This window comes from Mesoplodon mirus (assembly GCF_964341445.2).
Source record: "Mesoplodon mirus genome assembly, chromosome: 16".
In the NCBI taxonomy this organism is placed as follows: domain Eukaryota; kingdom Metazoa; phylum Chordata; class Mammalia; order Artiodactyla; family Ziphiidae; genus Mesoplodon; species Mesoplodon mirus.
The window spans coordinates 62,020,327-62,036,566 of record NC_138992.1 but is presented as its reverse complement, the minus strand read 5'-3'; the positions used below and the strand labels follow the sequence as shown (position 1 = coordinate 62,036,566).

Below are 16,240 nucleotides of genomic sequence, written 5' to 3'. Positions count from 1 at the left end.
TTGGGAAAACGGCATCATCTTCTGTTTACCACAGCTCTCAGCAATTCCTGATGGAGATTTTCGATTCTGAGAAAGATCGCAGAGCCACAAAAATAATAATACATTTTTATAATTGAAATCTTCTAAGAAAAGTTATAATGATTCTATTTTCTTGGCTGACGTTCCAAAATAAAAGGAGATTGAGTAACCTCAAGATCACTCAGTAAATACAAGGAAGAGCTAAAAATGGGTCCCAGGATTCCCCTACTCGCCCTGCATCTGAATAAACATGCTCGCCTTGTCCTTCTCTGCAGCAGGGGGGTTGGCAGGATACATGAGGGGCTGGCAGCATGAAGAGAATCTTCCATGTCTTAAAATAAAAGCCTATGGTGACAAAGCAAACTCTGTTACGAACGCTGACTCTGCGTCCTGACGAGGAACATGAGGAAACAGCTTTCCCTCTTCTAGCCATGTTGCCATTTCTGGATGAATTCCTCCTATTTGGATTCTTAATTGTTTGGGCCCTTTGTAACTCTGCTTTTCCTCTCTTTTAAAAATTGCATTCCTCCTCGAGTTTGTGAGCACTTTTTCAGTGCTGAGGAAATTAAGAGAATTTAAGAAATCAACTCAGTATCAACAAACACACTAGTCTTCAGTTTGCTTTAAAAAGCACACACATTTTTTACAGTTCCTTTGGCTACTTACCCAACGATATCTTCAATGACATTTCAATGACATTATATATTTCAGTGAAAAAGCAAGGGCTTGGTGCCGTCAAACAAAGTTGGACAAGGGTTACAATGGTGAAAGCAGATCTTATTTACTAACTGCTGGCCGTAGGGGAAAAAGCTGAGCTCCATTTCGAATTGCGAAATGCATTGAGGTAACTGGGCATTTTAAAGGGAGAATGAGGGAACAAGCTGGGGCTCCAGGAAAAGTCAGAGTTAGGATTCTGTTCTCCCACGGAGACCAAGGTCCCAGCCCTCCTAATGATTACATTTTTAAAAAAATTTATTTATTTTTGGCTGTGTTGGGTCTTTGTTGCTGCGCGTGGGCTTTCTCTGGTTGCGGCGAGTGGGGGCTACTCTTTGTTGTGGTGCGTGGGCTTCTCATTGCAGTGGCTTCCCTTGTTGTGGAGCACGGGCTCTAGGCGCGCAGGCTTCAGTAGTTGCAGCACGTGGGCTCAGTAGTTGTGACTCGTGGGCTCTAGTGATTACATTTTAAAGGAATCCAGGTCCTGGAGAGAAAGATGCTCTTGAGTTGTAGAAGGTACATCTGCGTCTCAAAGGAACCGAGGAAGGGTTCACAACTGTAAGTCCTTTTTAAGAAATGCTCTGAGAAAGGGAGGTCAGGGGCTTATCTTCAGGTTGTTGCTAGAAGAAACAGTGAATCCTTTTGATAGCCCTGAGCTTTTCCAGGCAGGAAGTTACAAGGGATCTGGGTCATCCAGGGACACCATCTTGAGCCACACTGGGAGAAGCCACACTCTAGTTTGGCCAAGTGTCTTAGTGCAGGAGTTTGAATGGAGGGTTCCTGCCCAAGGGTTTTGTAGTTCACAGCACTCATGATGCTATGTCTCTGCAGAAAAGATGTCATGTCTCCATAGAAAAGAATATAGTATCTGATTCGGAGGAAGCAACGAAAAGCCTGAGTTTAAGCTCCACTTTAGTTCTTCAGTGTCACATAAGATATGAGAATCATGAATAAGGTTGACCTGTCCTTTGGTAAACACTTTGCTGATGGTTGCTTGTGTTTGGGAGAAGGTATCAGTGGTTTACTTTAGGATAAAAGGAATAAGGTTCCGCTTTTAAACTGCACAGTAGTATTTTTGCATCAGATGCATTAGAAATTTCAATAGATTCCTGCTGCATGGTGCATGTTTTATAAATATTTTTTCAGATAATAGAAAGTCAGAGTTTAAGTAAAATATTAACAAATTAATATTAATGAGTGGGTGTTTATTAATATATTCAGTTTCCATCTACTTTTAGTGCACAAGCCAGAATTCTCCTGGTTAAGTAGGACATAAGATTTTTTAGTCTATTTAGAGAAATGTGAATGGAATAATGCACATCAGAAAAGGAGAGAGAAATTGCTGATTCAGAAATGACACCTGTCTAAGTAGCTTTTATAAGCAGATAGAGGACTGTGTTACTCACCAGACCACGTGGTAATACCTAAGAACCGATAGAAAATGTCTTTATAATGGGCATTCACTTCATAAGAAATATGTTTGCTATGAAATTAACTTGACATTGTCTCTCCTATGGAATTTTACATTGTGCAAAGGGTTTTAAATTTATTTTTTTCTTTCTCTGTATACTTTTCTTGTCTTTACAGAAATGTGCATAATACAAAACTATGTCTGCTGTGTTTTTCTCTTAAAGACATTTTTCTTGTCTACTTTTAAAAGAAGGGATTTTCATTATATCTGATAGCCTAAGAATATATTTTTCCTATTATTCCTCTGTATTTTACAGAATGGAACAAATTGTGCTTATTTTGACATCTTCTCACTCATAGTTTCCAGAACTGTATACCGTGCTGGATTTATGGGTATGGATTTCTGTTTTTAAGTTATTCATCACTGAGAGTCTGTTGCTTGTCTTGTTCTAAACTTTTCTGAGGGAGACACTGGAACACCACCTCTGTTCACTTAAAGGATTTGATATCATTCACTTTGCAACAGGGAGACTGGAAGATGAGTCATGGGCCCTTTAAATGACGTATTTCTCACTAATCATCAATGAGAATAGACGCCTCAGTGATGGAGATGTGAGGTCAGATGGGTCACGTACTACTATGAAAATCTTCCCAAGCCTCTGCCGGGGACTAGATCCCATTAGAATCTTAGCAAACCTCTAAGCACAGTGATCTTTCCTTCCTTGTGGGGATTCTGAACAATTTCAACTATGACATCAAATAAAGTGGTTAATAGAGCCACCTGGAATGCCTCCAATGGGGCAGATCATTCCATTGCAACTGAAGGAATGACATCTGCATCTCACTCAACAGGTGGTTCCTCCCATAGTGGTGAGTCTGTTCTTTTTTGTTTTGTTTTGTTTTGTTTTGTTTTTTGCGGTACGCGGGCCTCTCACTGTTGTGGCCTCTCCCGTTGCGGAGCACAGGCTCCGGCTGCGCAGGCTCAGGGGCCATGGCTCACGGGCCCAGCTGCTCCGCGGCATGTGGGATCCTCCCGGACTAGGGCACGAACCCGTGTCCCCTGCATCGGCAGGTGGACTCTCAACCACTGTGCCACCAGGGAAGCCCTGAGTCTGTTCTTGATCAGTTGACAGTGAGAAGGCAGTGAACCTAGAAGCAGGGACCAGGTGAGCGGTCCAGGGTGCTAACCCCTTTCATGTTGCTGTGGACCGTAAATTAGTAAGGACTAATTAAAAGGAAAAACAATACCCAGAAATCCTTAAACCAAGGTAGTCACTGATCTTCAGTGGCCTCCGCCTGCAGCAGCTTGAAGCAGGATTTTGCTTCCTGGCCGGAGATTGAGGTCAGGCAGCAACAGTGAGGGCACTAACCCTAACCACCAGACCGCCAGGGACCAGTGGCCAGTGACAAGGCGGTGGCCTGTCAGCTATGAAAAAATGAATTTCTACATAGAGACGGAAAGTAGTGAAGCAAGTTGAAGTATTTATTAGGAGGAAAAAGAGTACAGTACGTGTGGATAGACACACGGCCGGGCTCAGAGAGAGAGTCGCGCGCTCATGGCAGTTTGAATCACTTTCATGGGACATTTCTTCCAGGTTTCCTTTGACCAATCTTTGCCTGGTTCTGAGTCTGTATTTGGTATATCTCAGGGTCCTCCCCTGTGTGCATGCGCATCTCTTAGCCAAGATGGATTCTAGTGAAGAGGCCTATGGGTAGTTGGTATCACTTACTATGAGGTGGTGCCCCCTCCCTTTTGACCTCCAAGGAGCCTTTCTGTGCATGTGTAGTCCGGGAAGTCTCATTGACTTCTAGAATGAGGAATATGTGGTCTTTTATCTCTTATCTGGGCAGGGTCCAGCCTCCTCCATCATCCTGCTTTTATGGAGTTTCTGCCGTTATGGAGTTTCTGTCCACAGGGGAGGAACTGTTCATCCTGGGGCCCATCTGTCTCCTGCCTCAGTCACATACATATTTAATTCCTTAAATAAAATGTATTTTTCGTGGGGGAGGAGGAATAGATAGGTGATATCCTGTAGCTATTTTATAACCTCTGCCTATAAATCACTTTTGTATATATATATAGCCTGCTTTTATTTTCACAAGTCCATTCAACCAGTGATTCCAGGTTTCTTGGTTACCTTAGACACTTTTCTAAAATCCAAACCTGGGATTTCAGTCTGCTGGATGCCTCAGTATTATTCTCTAGCTCCCACTTAGTGGCCGCCTTTTTCTCATAGCTCTCTTCCTGCCCACTTGCTCTTACTTAGAACAAAAAGAGACAGGAAATGACACTGGAAGAGCTCCAGCTTTTTTTTTTTTTCTTTTTGCGGTATGCGGGCCTCTCACTGTTGTGGCCTCTCCCGTTGCGGAGCACAGGCTCCGGATGCGCAGGCCCAGCGGCCATGGCTCACGGGCCCAGCCGCTCCGCGGCATATGGGATCCTCCCAGACCGGGGCACGAACCCGTATCCCCTGCATCGGCAGACGGACTCTCAACCACTGCGCCACCAGGGAGGCCCGAGCTCCAGCTTTGAGTTAGGCACTTTCACTACATTTTCTCATTTAATTTTTACAACAGACTCCATTTTACTGATGAGGAAACTGAGCTTCAGCGAGGTTATGTAACTTGCTCAAACTCATGTTGACAATCTTTGTTGAGCCTGGGATCACCACCAGCCAGGTCCCTCTGATGCCGCCTGGCATCCTGCATCCCAAGATCTTGTCACCAATTTAGTCAACTCACTGAGTGAGTGTATCTGTGACAGTCTGCTTAAAAAGAGCGGTTTCAGGATTTATAGGGTATTTTTTACTGCTTATTTTTAAAGGGAAAGCCAACATGTATTATACTTCCTAAAGAATTTACCTGTCAATGTCTCTAATCTCTTTGGAAAACATAAAAATAAAGATACAGACGTAAAGATCCACCACCTCCCCACCGGTAAAAATGACTCAATCTCCCCAGAGACACTTCTGTGTTTACTCTGTGGCAACCAAGGCCTATTTAATAGACTGATACATTTGGGAACTTCAAGAGAGCATTGGTGTCAAAACTGACATTAATTTTCCAAACCCTAGAATTACTATGTCACAAACCTGTGGGAAGCATTAGAAAAATGCCTTTTCCTGGGCTCTGCAGCATTCATTGAGAAAACTTCGGCTAAGAGAGTCTAGGGAATGAGGAAAAGACAAAGCATGAGCCTCATGCTTTTCTTTCAGTAGAAACAGGTTCAGATTTTACCCATGAGACAGCTAGCTATGCATCATGTTTCATTTTCTACAAGCCTTATAAAAATAACTTTAATATATTAAAAAGTTTCTCTTTCTATTAATATCCAATTTGACCTACAGTTGATTAAAGTCATTATTTCCATAAGTAAATAATTTCTTAGGGAGGCTGTTTGGGCAAAGGAATAGTAAAGAATTTTCTCTTGGGAATTCCTTCAAAAGTTACATTTCAGTGAAGATGGTGTTGGATAACAAAGGCAGCGTGAAGTGGAATTATGGATTTGAAGTACTTACCATCCAACACTAAAACAACTCATTAAACCCCTACTGTTAAAGATTACTTGACATTAACATCCACAGAGACTTTGTAACCCCCAAAGTCAATGAAAGCAGCCCTGAGCCACACAAACCAGTGATAAAAGCCTCAGCAGTGACTTGGCTCTAGGCCCAGATGTGGTTCATCCACTATAAATTTTACTAGATGATCATAGTCAATTCCAAGCACCTTTTGAAAAATGCTTTTATTTTTAATTTAGGCGCTAGATCCACATCCAGTCCACCCAATCAACCTTACGCTATTAGAGGGAAATGTAATAATGATTTATTACATTATTTTAAGATATAAAAGAGTTGATCAGAAATGAACCCCTAATTTAGTATAGACAACTTTCTGCTCAAGCTCTCTACTTGGGTGTGTAACAGACATCCCAAAGACAACAGGAAAGAAGTAACCCTTGAGTCCAGGGCTACCCCAACACAAACACACCAGATGGGCATTACCCCTTTGGCCCCATCTTGGTAAATGATATCACCCAGGGATTCAAATCAAAAAAGTAACGTGTCATCCTTGATTCTTCTCTGTCTCACTCCCAACGGCAACAAGTCCATCAGTTCTACCTCCATAATCGACTTTGACCTCTTCTCGGTACCTTCTCACCACTAGCCCAAAGACCTAGCATCATTCGCCCTCGTGCAAATTTTTAAAAGGCTTCCCTTTCTCAAGACACAACCATCTGTTGGAATATTGCTGTTCTGTACCTTTTTTTCTCCAAACAAGAAACATCTTCCCCTGTCTGCCGGAAAGCTGCTATAGCAAATATAGGTCCATGATGTTTGCACTGTGAATGGCACCCATGGGGTTGGGCTGTACAAAACCTGCAGAATCTTGTGTGGCAGCCCTGAGTCAGGCAACTGTCATCTGATGTCTAGGCTACTGCAAGAGCTGTCTAACGATCCTACCTCCTCTCTGGCCCTCCTACTACAGTCATTTTTTCACAGAGCATCTAGAATGATCTTTTTAAAATCAGACATCAAATCATGTCCCTCCCCTGCTCAGAACCTTCCAGTAGCTTCCATTTACACTCAAAATAAAATTCCAACTCCCTTCCATGGACTACAAATCTTTTCTTCAATCTTTCCTCCAACTTTTCAGCCTGAAAATATTATCAGTAGGTACTGGCAGGGCTTATTAACTGGTGTCTGTTCTGATTGGTGGGTGCCTTTGTCAGGTCAGCCATTAAATATTTTGAATATGTGCCCTGATCACCTCTTATGTCTCTGCCCTCTTGGCTCTAGCCACACTGGTTTTGCTGTTCCTGGAACATACCAGGAGTATTTCCATCTGCATTAGTTTCCTAGGGCTGCCTTAACAAATAACCATAAAATGGGTGGCTTAAAATAACAGAAATTTGTTCTCTCACAGTTGTGGAGGCAAGAAATCTGAAATCAAGATGTCAGCAGAGTTGTGCCTTCTGGAGGTGATGAGGGAGAATTCATTCCATGCCTCTCTCCCAGCTTCTGGTGAATGTTGGCAATCCTGGCATCCCTTGGCTTACAGCTGCATAACTCCAGTCTCTGCGTCCGTCTTCTCTTGGCCTTTTCCACTCTTCTCTCTGTGTCTGTTTCCCCTTTTCTTCTCTTCAAGGACTTGTCATCGGATTTAGGACCCACCCTAACCCAGGATAATCTCAAGATCCCTTGCTTACTTTCATCTGCAAAGCCCCTTATTCCAAGGAAGGTCATATTCCAAGGTTCCTGGTGGACATACCATTTGGAGAGCCACCATTCAAACCTCTATATTACACAACAGCTTTTACATATGCACTTTTTTCCTTGAATCTTTTTTCACCTTGTAGACATGGCATTGCTCCTTCACTTTATCTGTTTCTTCTCAAGTAATAAGTTTTCAGAGACTTTCTCTGACTGCCCTATCTAAAATAGTACCTCCCCCCACCCCACCGACCATTACCCTTTTTTTTTTTTGCAGTACACGGGCCTCTCGCTGCTGTGGCCTCTCCCGTTGCAGAGCACAGGCTCCGGAGGCGCAGGCTCAGCGGCCATGGCTCACGGGCCCAGCCGCTCCGCGACATGTGGGATCTTCCCAGACCAGAGCACGAACCTGTGTCCCCTGCATCGGCAGGTGGACTCTCAACCACTGCGCCACCAGGAAAGTCTGACCATTACTCTTGATTGTCTTGTTCTGCTTTTCTTGTTCTTTGTGGCCCTTTAATACCATCTGCCATTTCATGGTGTATTTTTGTTTGTTTATTTGTTGATTGATTATCGTCCCCATTAGAATATAAGCTTCATGAGGTCACGGACTTTGTCTTCTTCATCTCAATATTACTTAGGAGCCAGCAAGCTATGTCCCACCAACCACATCTGCCCTACCACCTATTTTTGTAAATCAAGTTTTATTTGAGCACAGTCAAACCCATATGTTTATATATCATCTGTGACCACTTTCGTGCTATAACAGCAAAGGTGAATAGTCCTGACAGACTGTATGGCCCACAAAACCTAAAATCTGCACCATCTCTCCCTTTAAAGAAAACTACATATGCCTGGCAGATGTGTCCAGCTTATAGTATATATTTGTTGATTTATATTGTAAAGAGTTATTTCCAAGCAGAGAAGTTTAATTTGGTCTTCGGGTTGACACTCTGAAGAAGAAACTATCTGGGTTCTTTTTTTTCTGTTTCAAACTTAGAATAATTCATAAATGCTAATTTGGGTGGTTAAAAGAGGAAGGGGGGATTCTATTAAGATAAGATTACAGAATGCACTTCTTAGATCACAAATTACTTTGAAGGGTGTGCCATCTTGTTTAATTTTCAAAAGTACCCAATTAGGTTAGCATTATGCTCTCTGTTTCATAAGCAGGTAAAATGAGGCCACCCAGCCAGTAAGAGGCAAAGGCAGCACTCCAGCTGGGCTCTAACTTTAGGTTCAGATTGCTTCCCTTTGCTTCTGTTCCACCGCAAATGTCATCATCCTAAAAAGACAGCAGATTCATTTGCTTCCAGCAGTCTCTACGGACATGTATCCATCATGAAGCATATCTTAGGCTGCCCAAAACCTAAGTATTATCTTACATTTTAGTGTAAAGTTTAAAGATGAAAGATTATCAACTACCTCATAAATAATGCTATATATTTTTTGTATTCCCACAACATCTGGAAGCGTGCAAGATACAAACTAAGGTAAATAATCGATACTTTAGTAAATGTAATTGGATTCAGTACCCAATACAAAATAAAAAGAAGTGCTGTTTCATGGCCGAATTGACTTAAAATATTTTCTTGAAATCTCAAATGGTCATCCACAGGATGGAGGATAAGGTCATAGGTATATGGGTACACTAAATGGTTAATAATTAGACTCTTTGTGTCATTAACTGCTTTATCAGGTTCTTCAACCATTTGCTTTAATAAATATTAAATGAAGAGGCAGTGAATATCAGAATGGATATGACAAAGAACAATTAGTGAATAACAATACTAACCTGAAAAATTCTCCTAGAACATGGAGCAGAGAGATAAAGCAGGCAAAACTATGACAGAAAAGATAAAAGATATGGAGGACAGGATGAGAAATTCAATGTCTATATAATAGGAGTTTCAGAAGAGAAAAACAAAGGAGACAGAGAACAAACTGTTATCAAGCAAAGTCTTGAGTATTGAATTAGAAAAGATTCAGGGAATGTGACAGGATTAGTGAATGAAGAAGAAGCAGCGTTATGTCCTAGGAAATTTCTAATTTCTAGAGTAAGTAGAGTACCTGTAAAACAATAATAGGTTGCCCAAAAAGGAAAGTAACTCAAACAACCAACATAGTTGGACCCTGATAACATTTAGGCATTATGCTGGTTGGTAGGCTACCTGCAAGATTATTTAAGGGGTTAGAAAGTATTCATAATCATGATTAAGACTTTGAATAGAAGGGTAGAAACGTCACTAGTCATATCACTTTAAAAGACAGGCTCTATATATCTACCTCGGACTCAGTCCTTTCTTGTTTTTTATTTATACATAGTTGCCAAGCACTCAGTGCTAGATGCTGGTGACACACGGCCGAATAAGGTACGCTCCCCGCACTCAGGGAGTACACAGTCAGGTGGGATGGGAGACAAACAATTTCAGTAGGTGTGGCCTATGAGAGATCAAGGAGCGCTTCTCAGCGGAAGAGACTTTTGAGCCGGAAGTCAGGGAGGAAGGGGCATTAGAAGCAGAAGTGCCTGCGTGTGCCAGAGGACAGAGGCAAACAAGTTTTAATTTAATTCCCATAGTCTTGGTCTTTTTTTCACTTCTTCACCCCCTTGCTTTCAGTTGTGCAACACTGAAACACCAGGCCAACTATATTGTAGGAAAATTAATATCTTCATACATTGTTTCAATGATCTTCTCCAAACGAGGAAGTGCGCAAATTAAGGTAAAAGGTCAAAAAGGATAAAGAAAGAAAAGGGACAAGTGTCTTAATGACAAAGCTCCTTGCACCTTTGAGCGTCAGCTACTGCCGGAGAGTTTTAATATGAAATATTTTTTTCCTGTGTTATTCATTCAATAAGCCCCAAGGCAGAAACCCTGCTTACTTTATGGCTTATGCAATGCTGAATTGGCTGTCAGTATTTAAATCATAAATAATAATAATGGCAAACAAAAACTTGGAAATGCAAAAGTGAAGGCTTTCATTATAATGTTAACTCATCCAAATTGTGCTCATATATTGTCTTTCAATTCTGGATAAACTTTCCGGGGTTGTTTAATTATATGAAAAATGTGCAATACAGTCAAGTTGCCATTCTAATGAGAACCTTAGAGTTTCACAATTTGGGCCTTTTCTGAGCATTATAGCTTAAAGCCTTCACATTGCATTAGCAGGAAGTTTCATATTAAGGAATAAAAGGAGACAGTCCTTGGTATTTGTAAATAATTGTCCCCTGTGCAAGCAGGAGCACATGTACTGTGAAAGCTGTTTTCCGGTAGAGGTCATAGATTTCCTTGATTACCTGTGTACTTTATCACTGCAACCAACTTAGGACCAACAGCTCACTTTGACATTCTGAGGATGCCCAAGGGGAGTCTCATTGCCTGAGACAGAAAAGCTGATGATCCATTTCTGTAAGCACACATGTGGGATAGAACCCCCATCCTGTGTGTGATCAACTGGCATCAGGCTCTATTTTATTATGGTAGAAAACTGTTCAGTATGTAATCAAATTCACTTAAGTAAAAGTAAAGTGATTTTAATTCAATTTAATAGATACTTATTGACCACCTCTGATATTCCTATGTTGAAAACATATACTAGGTGCAGTATAAAATACATAGATTGAAACATATTCCCTACCCACAGACAATTAAATTATAATCTATAGGGATAGTGATCAACTAGACAAAGATTTAGCATGATAGTGTACAATTAAAGAAGTACAAAGTACTTTGAGGGTTTATAGGGAGAAATTACAGGGAAAGATCAAGAATAAATTCCCAGAAAGGAAACCACTAAAGATAGGATTTTAAAGATGAACAGGACTTTCTAAACCAAAATTTATTTAGTTAAATACAGTAATTTGAGTAAATTCAGCCCCAGTTATACAGAAATAAATTGAGTTTCAAATGTCTCCATTTGCAAGATTGTTCATGTAAAGCTCTTACTATAGTTCATGTTATGGAGGACTTGTTAATCAGCAACAATTGGCACTTTTATCCTTAAATTATTTAGAAGAAAAAGGAAAAGAAACATTTACTCATGAAATTCACTTTTAAACTACATTTATAAAATATTCTAAGAATTCTCTTTCATTGAGCAATTGTATAATTACTAAACTACAGTAGTGAAACTAAATGAGAGGAAGTTCAAAATTACTTTAGAAGAAAAAAAGTTTCTGTGTCAATAGAAGAGACTTATTAAGTGGTTTTAATGAAAATATTAGACTATCTAAAAATCAAATAAGGTAAAAACCATTTATTAATAAGATTCACATTTATATAATGTATATCTATAAGACATTCTCCTAAGAATGATAATCATGTCAAGTTTCCATTTGAACTATTGTATAATCATTACATAATAGCGATAAAACCAAAAGAGAAAAAATTCAAAATTATTTAAGAGAAATTTAAAAATCTTGCTGTGTCTCTGGATGATTTTAATGGACTTGTTATCGACAATAAAAATGCTGTAATTATACTACTTACAGATGAAATTACATAGACGTAACTTACAAGAGTCACACTTTGATAATCTACAATGATAAAACATTATTCTAAGAATTACAATCCCATCAAGCTTCCATTTGAGCCATAATCATTTAATACAATGATTGCAATACAGATTTGCAAGAACATCAAAATTATTTTAGTCTCGGGGGGGAAAAGCATCTTTCTGAGGTTCTGGACCTTCAGAAGGAGGCTTATTAAGGTGGGATCCACTTGGAAGGTGGCTCACTTCTGTTTTCAGGTTGTGTGAAGGGAAGACCAAATCCAGAGCTTGGTGCAGGGACATTTCTTGATGCCAGTAGAGGATGTTTTCAGGCCAGGGAAGTGCCTCGGTGGAGAGAGAATTCCTAGACAACTCCTGGGGAGATTTGTCCTCACTTTTAAGAATAGAGGAAGAAGAGGGGATTCTTTTTTGAGAAACTATGTCCTGGGAACCCTGGGGAACATCTGACCACTGATGGGACCACAAAATGGAGAACCAGCACTCCAGCCTGTGGCTCCCGTTCAGGTGGGAAGGTTGACTCAAAAGAAGGTACCAAGTGCCAGCACAAGGAGCCCCAGGAGGAGTTCTGGCCTCACTGAGGACTTACTGCTTCAGGATGGAGGTGGCCTCATGGAGGGCTTCTCCCCCTAGAGTTCCAGCCCCATTGGGACATCTGGTCCACCCAGGGTGCTGGACCTGAATTCCTGTGCCATCATCATTAGATGCCCATTCTTTCTTGGTGATCTGGTCATCCAGAGGATTCCTTGATGATCTTTGCAAGCTTCTGCCAAATGCCCCATTTCCAATATCAAGGACATAAGTATACTTTTCAAAATGTTTAACTTCTTCTGCAATAAATTTTGTCTAATGTACACCTCTTCTTAAGTTATTGAGATTTCTCTCAACCAGCGGGGCTCTCAGACTATTACCATGAACTTTTCTTTCATGAGAAATAAACTGGCTTTGATAAGAGATAGTGATTCATTAGAACTTTTCTAAAAGAATTTTGGCTTGTATTTTATAGATGTCCAGCTCTTCACATGCATGGATGGTCTTGTATCAGTTTTGGAAAGATTCATCTCTATTTTTATGAGTTAAATTATTATTTTTGAGTTAAATTATATTATTATATAATAATAATTATAAATTATTATTTGAGTTAAATTATTATTTTTATGAGTTAAATTAGTTCTAAATTGGATATTTGATGAAAATTCATTCCATTTTTTAAAAACGCAGATCAGAAAGGATCTAATGTTTCTGCTAGACTTTTTGCATTTTCCTCTCTGTGTTTTTTCTAACTGCAGGAAAGCTTTCTCTGTATGGAGATTTCTAACATAATCTTTAAGTTCGTTGGTTATTTTATTTCCTTCAGTTAATTGGGTGTACATCTGGTTTCTTTTTTCTTCTCTCTATATGTATTTGACTCAGACATATCAATTGGTTTCCTCAAAACTGCTTTGGATCCCTGTTCTATGAGGTCTCCATTTTCTGATGCTTTCGTTATATCCAATTACAAGTTCCCACTATTCGTGCTGCTTCATGAAGGGCACCCAGTCTCTCCTCTTTAGTAGGAGGTCATCCAGAGGCTGAATTTGACTTTTCTGGTCATTTTAACTTGTCCTGTGGGCACTTTACAGTTTTATCTTATTTTGTTCTATTTAACAAATATGTTCATGCTTCCTTTCAATCCCTCAATCTCTTATGAAAGCAACTTATACTTCCTTGAGGAGTAGCATTTTCATCCAAAGCATCTTTTAGTGCTGTATGAAGTTCTTCATTTTTCTGATGTGTTTTGAAGGCTGTTTTAGTGACAGCTACTTGAAATTGGATGTGTGCTGATGCACCTGCTAAAGACTGAATCTTTCTCATCATGTTAGGCATCAGTTCAGCTTCTCTAAATTCCTCTTCTCGAGGACCTTTTCTAAAAGTCTCTACTGTAAACCCAAGTAAAGAGCTGGACTTTTCCAGCTCTTCCTTTTCTTTTTCAGTGATGCCAAGCCTCTCAAGAATTTGATGTCCTTCTTTCTGTAGGGCGGAGACTCCAGTAACCAGTCCTTTGTTTTGCGTAGAGTAGACTTTTAATGATTAACAACCCTACCCTGACTATTAATACCACCACTTCCCTGGCAATCCGTGGGGCTCTGGGCCTGGTCTAAGGGCCCTGGCAACGCTGCTACTGCCCAGCCCAGCATCTCTGGGCCAGCCCAGAGCATCATGACCCACTGTGTGTCCTCCAAGGCCCCTGAGGCCACTGCTGACTTGGCTCAGCTTCAAGGGCCCTCATGGCCACAGCAGACTACACAGAACACTGGGGAGCATTCCTCCAAGACCGAAACCAGTGCAGGGCAACCAGCACAGACCTCAGTGGAGGAGGGAGAGAAGACAGAGAGCTCCTAACATCCTTGCTCCACAAGATACATAGAGAGTGATCATTTTGTATAACATTGGAGGATGTGAACCGAGGCTGCTGAAGGATGGGGATGATGGCCCAGGGCTCCAGGTCCCCCAGGCCCTACCTGATTGCCCAAGAACTAAGGGGATCAATGTCACCCTAGAACCCATTCAGTGTTACCGGTTGGACAGCTTTGCTGTGGAGGATTTGCAGGCCCCTCAGCCCGGCCAGTGCCCCTTGTGCTCCTGAACAAACATTTTATTCTGCTCCCCTGGAGACCTCATCCTGTCCCCGGGAGTCACAAAGAACTGTGCTTGTGACCCCTCCTTGGTCTGTCTCTGTCCTGCTTTGCACAGCGCAGGGAGGGCTGCAGGAGGGCACCTGGAGGGTTTCTGCTTTCTTCCCTAATTTCACCTTTAAAAACTAAGGAAGAGGGCTTCCCTGGTGGCGCAGTGGTTGAGAGTCCGCCTGCCGATGCAGGGGACACGGGTTCGTGCCCCGGTCCGGGAAGATCCCACATGCCGCGGAGCGGCTGGGCCTGTGAGCCATGGCCGCTGAGCCTGCGCATCCGGAGCCTGTGCTCCGCAACGGGAGAGGCCCCAACAGTGAGAGGCCTACCTACTGCAAAAAAAAAAAAAAAACTAAGGAAGAAGTAAGTGGGATTTTCATAGTCCACACAGTTTAAGAATACGAGCCCAACTGTGAGCAAGGAAATTACGATTTTCAGACTCTTTCTGCTTAAGGTGAAATGTTTGGTGTGCTCGTCTTCAGGGCACTGATATTCAGAGAGATGATCTTGAGGGTACTAGCGGTCTCCCCTAAAGTGGCAGGAGTGCTGGGCCGCCTGAGCGCCTCCCTGCTGTGGAAGCTGACCCTGGACATAGGATAATAGCCAACATGTATGGGACACTTTTGCAGTCCAGGTGGGGTGCTGATTGCTTCTCATGGGTTAGCTCATAACAATGTTATGAGTTAGGGACTTCTGCTTTCAGCTCCTGCAGATGTAGATGGATTAACAAGGGCTTTTAGAGGTCCTATAACCTGCCTAAGGCTCACGACTAAAAGGCACTTGATTCCAATCCAATGTTTAATGGTACCAGACATGGCATAGTGAAAGTGGAGAAGTATTCCAAGCAACAGTGAGTAGATTGCTTTGGTTTAACATGGGATGCTGGATGTAGAATCAGAGAATAATGGGCAGGTAATTTGGGAGTGGTCATCATTTATGGACGATCTTGAATAGCAGAGTGAAAAAAAAAAGCTACTTAATTTTTCAGGCCAGGGTTTTGCAAACAGCTCCACTGAGCCATAATGCTTGCAAATATGTGTGTGCCATGTTGGATTGGGGGCTGGGGTATGGGTATAAGAATGAATCAGTTGGTTTCTAGGCTTTTTCCACCCCACCCTACTTAACGCAGAACATTTCCGCTTGGATCTGTTTTATATTTTATTATGACACTTTTTTTAAAGAAAGAATTCTATTGCTTACACATAAAATTTTAACCAGTGTTTTAAACAATGAAAAGTCACTGGAGGTATTTGAAAGGGAGTAACATGATATGGCGTGAACTGTGGTTCAGGTTAAAATGGTCATATAAGATGGATTGTAGTAGAGAAAGATGGAAGGTAGGGCAACTGGAAAGGATGATTTTCACACTGGCAAATTAATAGCTTTCATATTTCTGCATTTTTATTATATAAAAAAAGACCTTAAACATCTTAAAGTATTACTTCCAGAAAGCAACTGCACTGTGTCAGTTTGTCAATGCAACGTCATTGCCTCCATATGATTTTCTTTCCATAAATAAATGGACCTCCTCCGTGGTGCTTCCAGTGGGGCCCTGCTTTCAATGAAATTCTCTTTGAATGCAAAAGTTGGGTCATTTTAGCTTTTTGATGAGATCCAGTTTTGTGATTTAGGTTACCGTCAAAAGGGGAATTGATTTTCACTGCAGGCATTATGTGTCTCACCTGGGCTTTCAAAGCTCTAAGTTCC

General features: G+C 41.3%; 1 protein-coding gene across 1 annotated transcript in view; it reads left to right on the top strand.

Moving 5' to 3' along the window:
* KCNB2 (potassium voltage-gated channel subfamily B member 2) overlaps window positions 1-16,240 on the top strand; it is a gene marked incomplete at both ends in the record, with an annotated part of 367,631 nt that overhangs the window by 88,222 nt on the left and 263,169 nt on the right. The window lies entirely within an intron of this gene.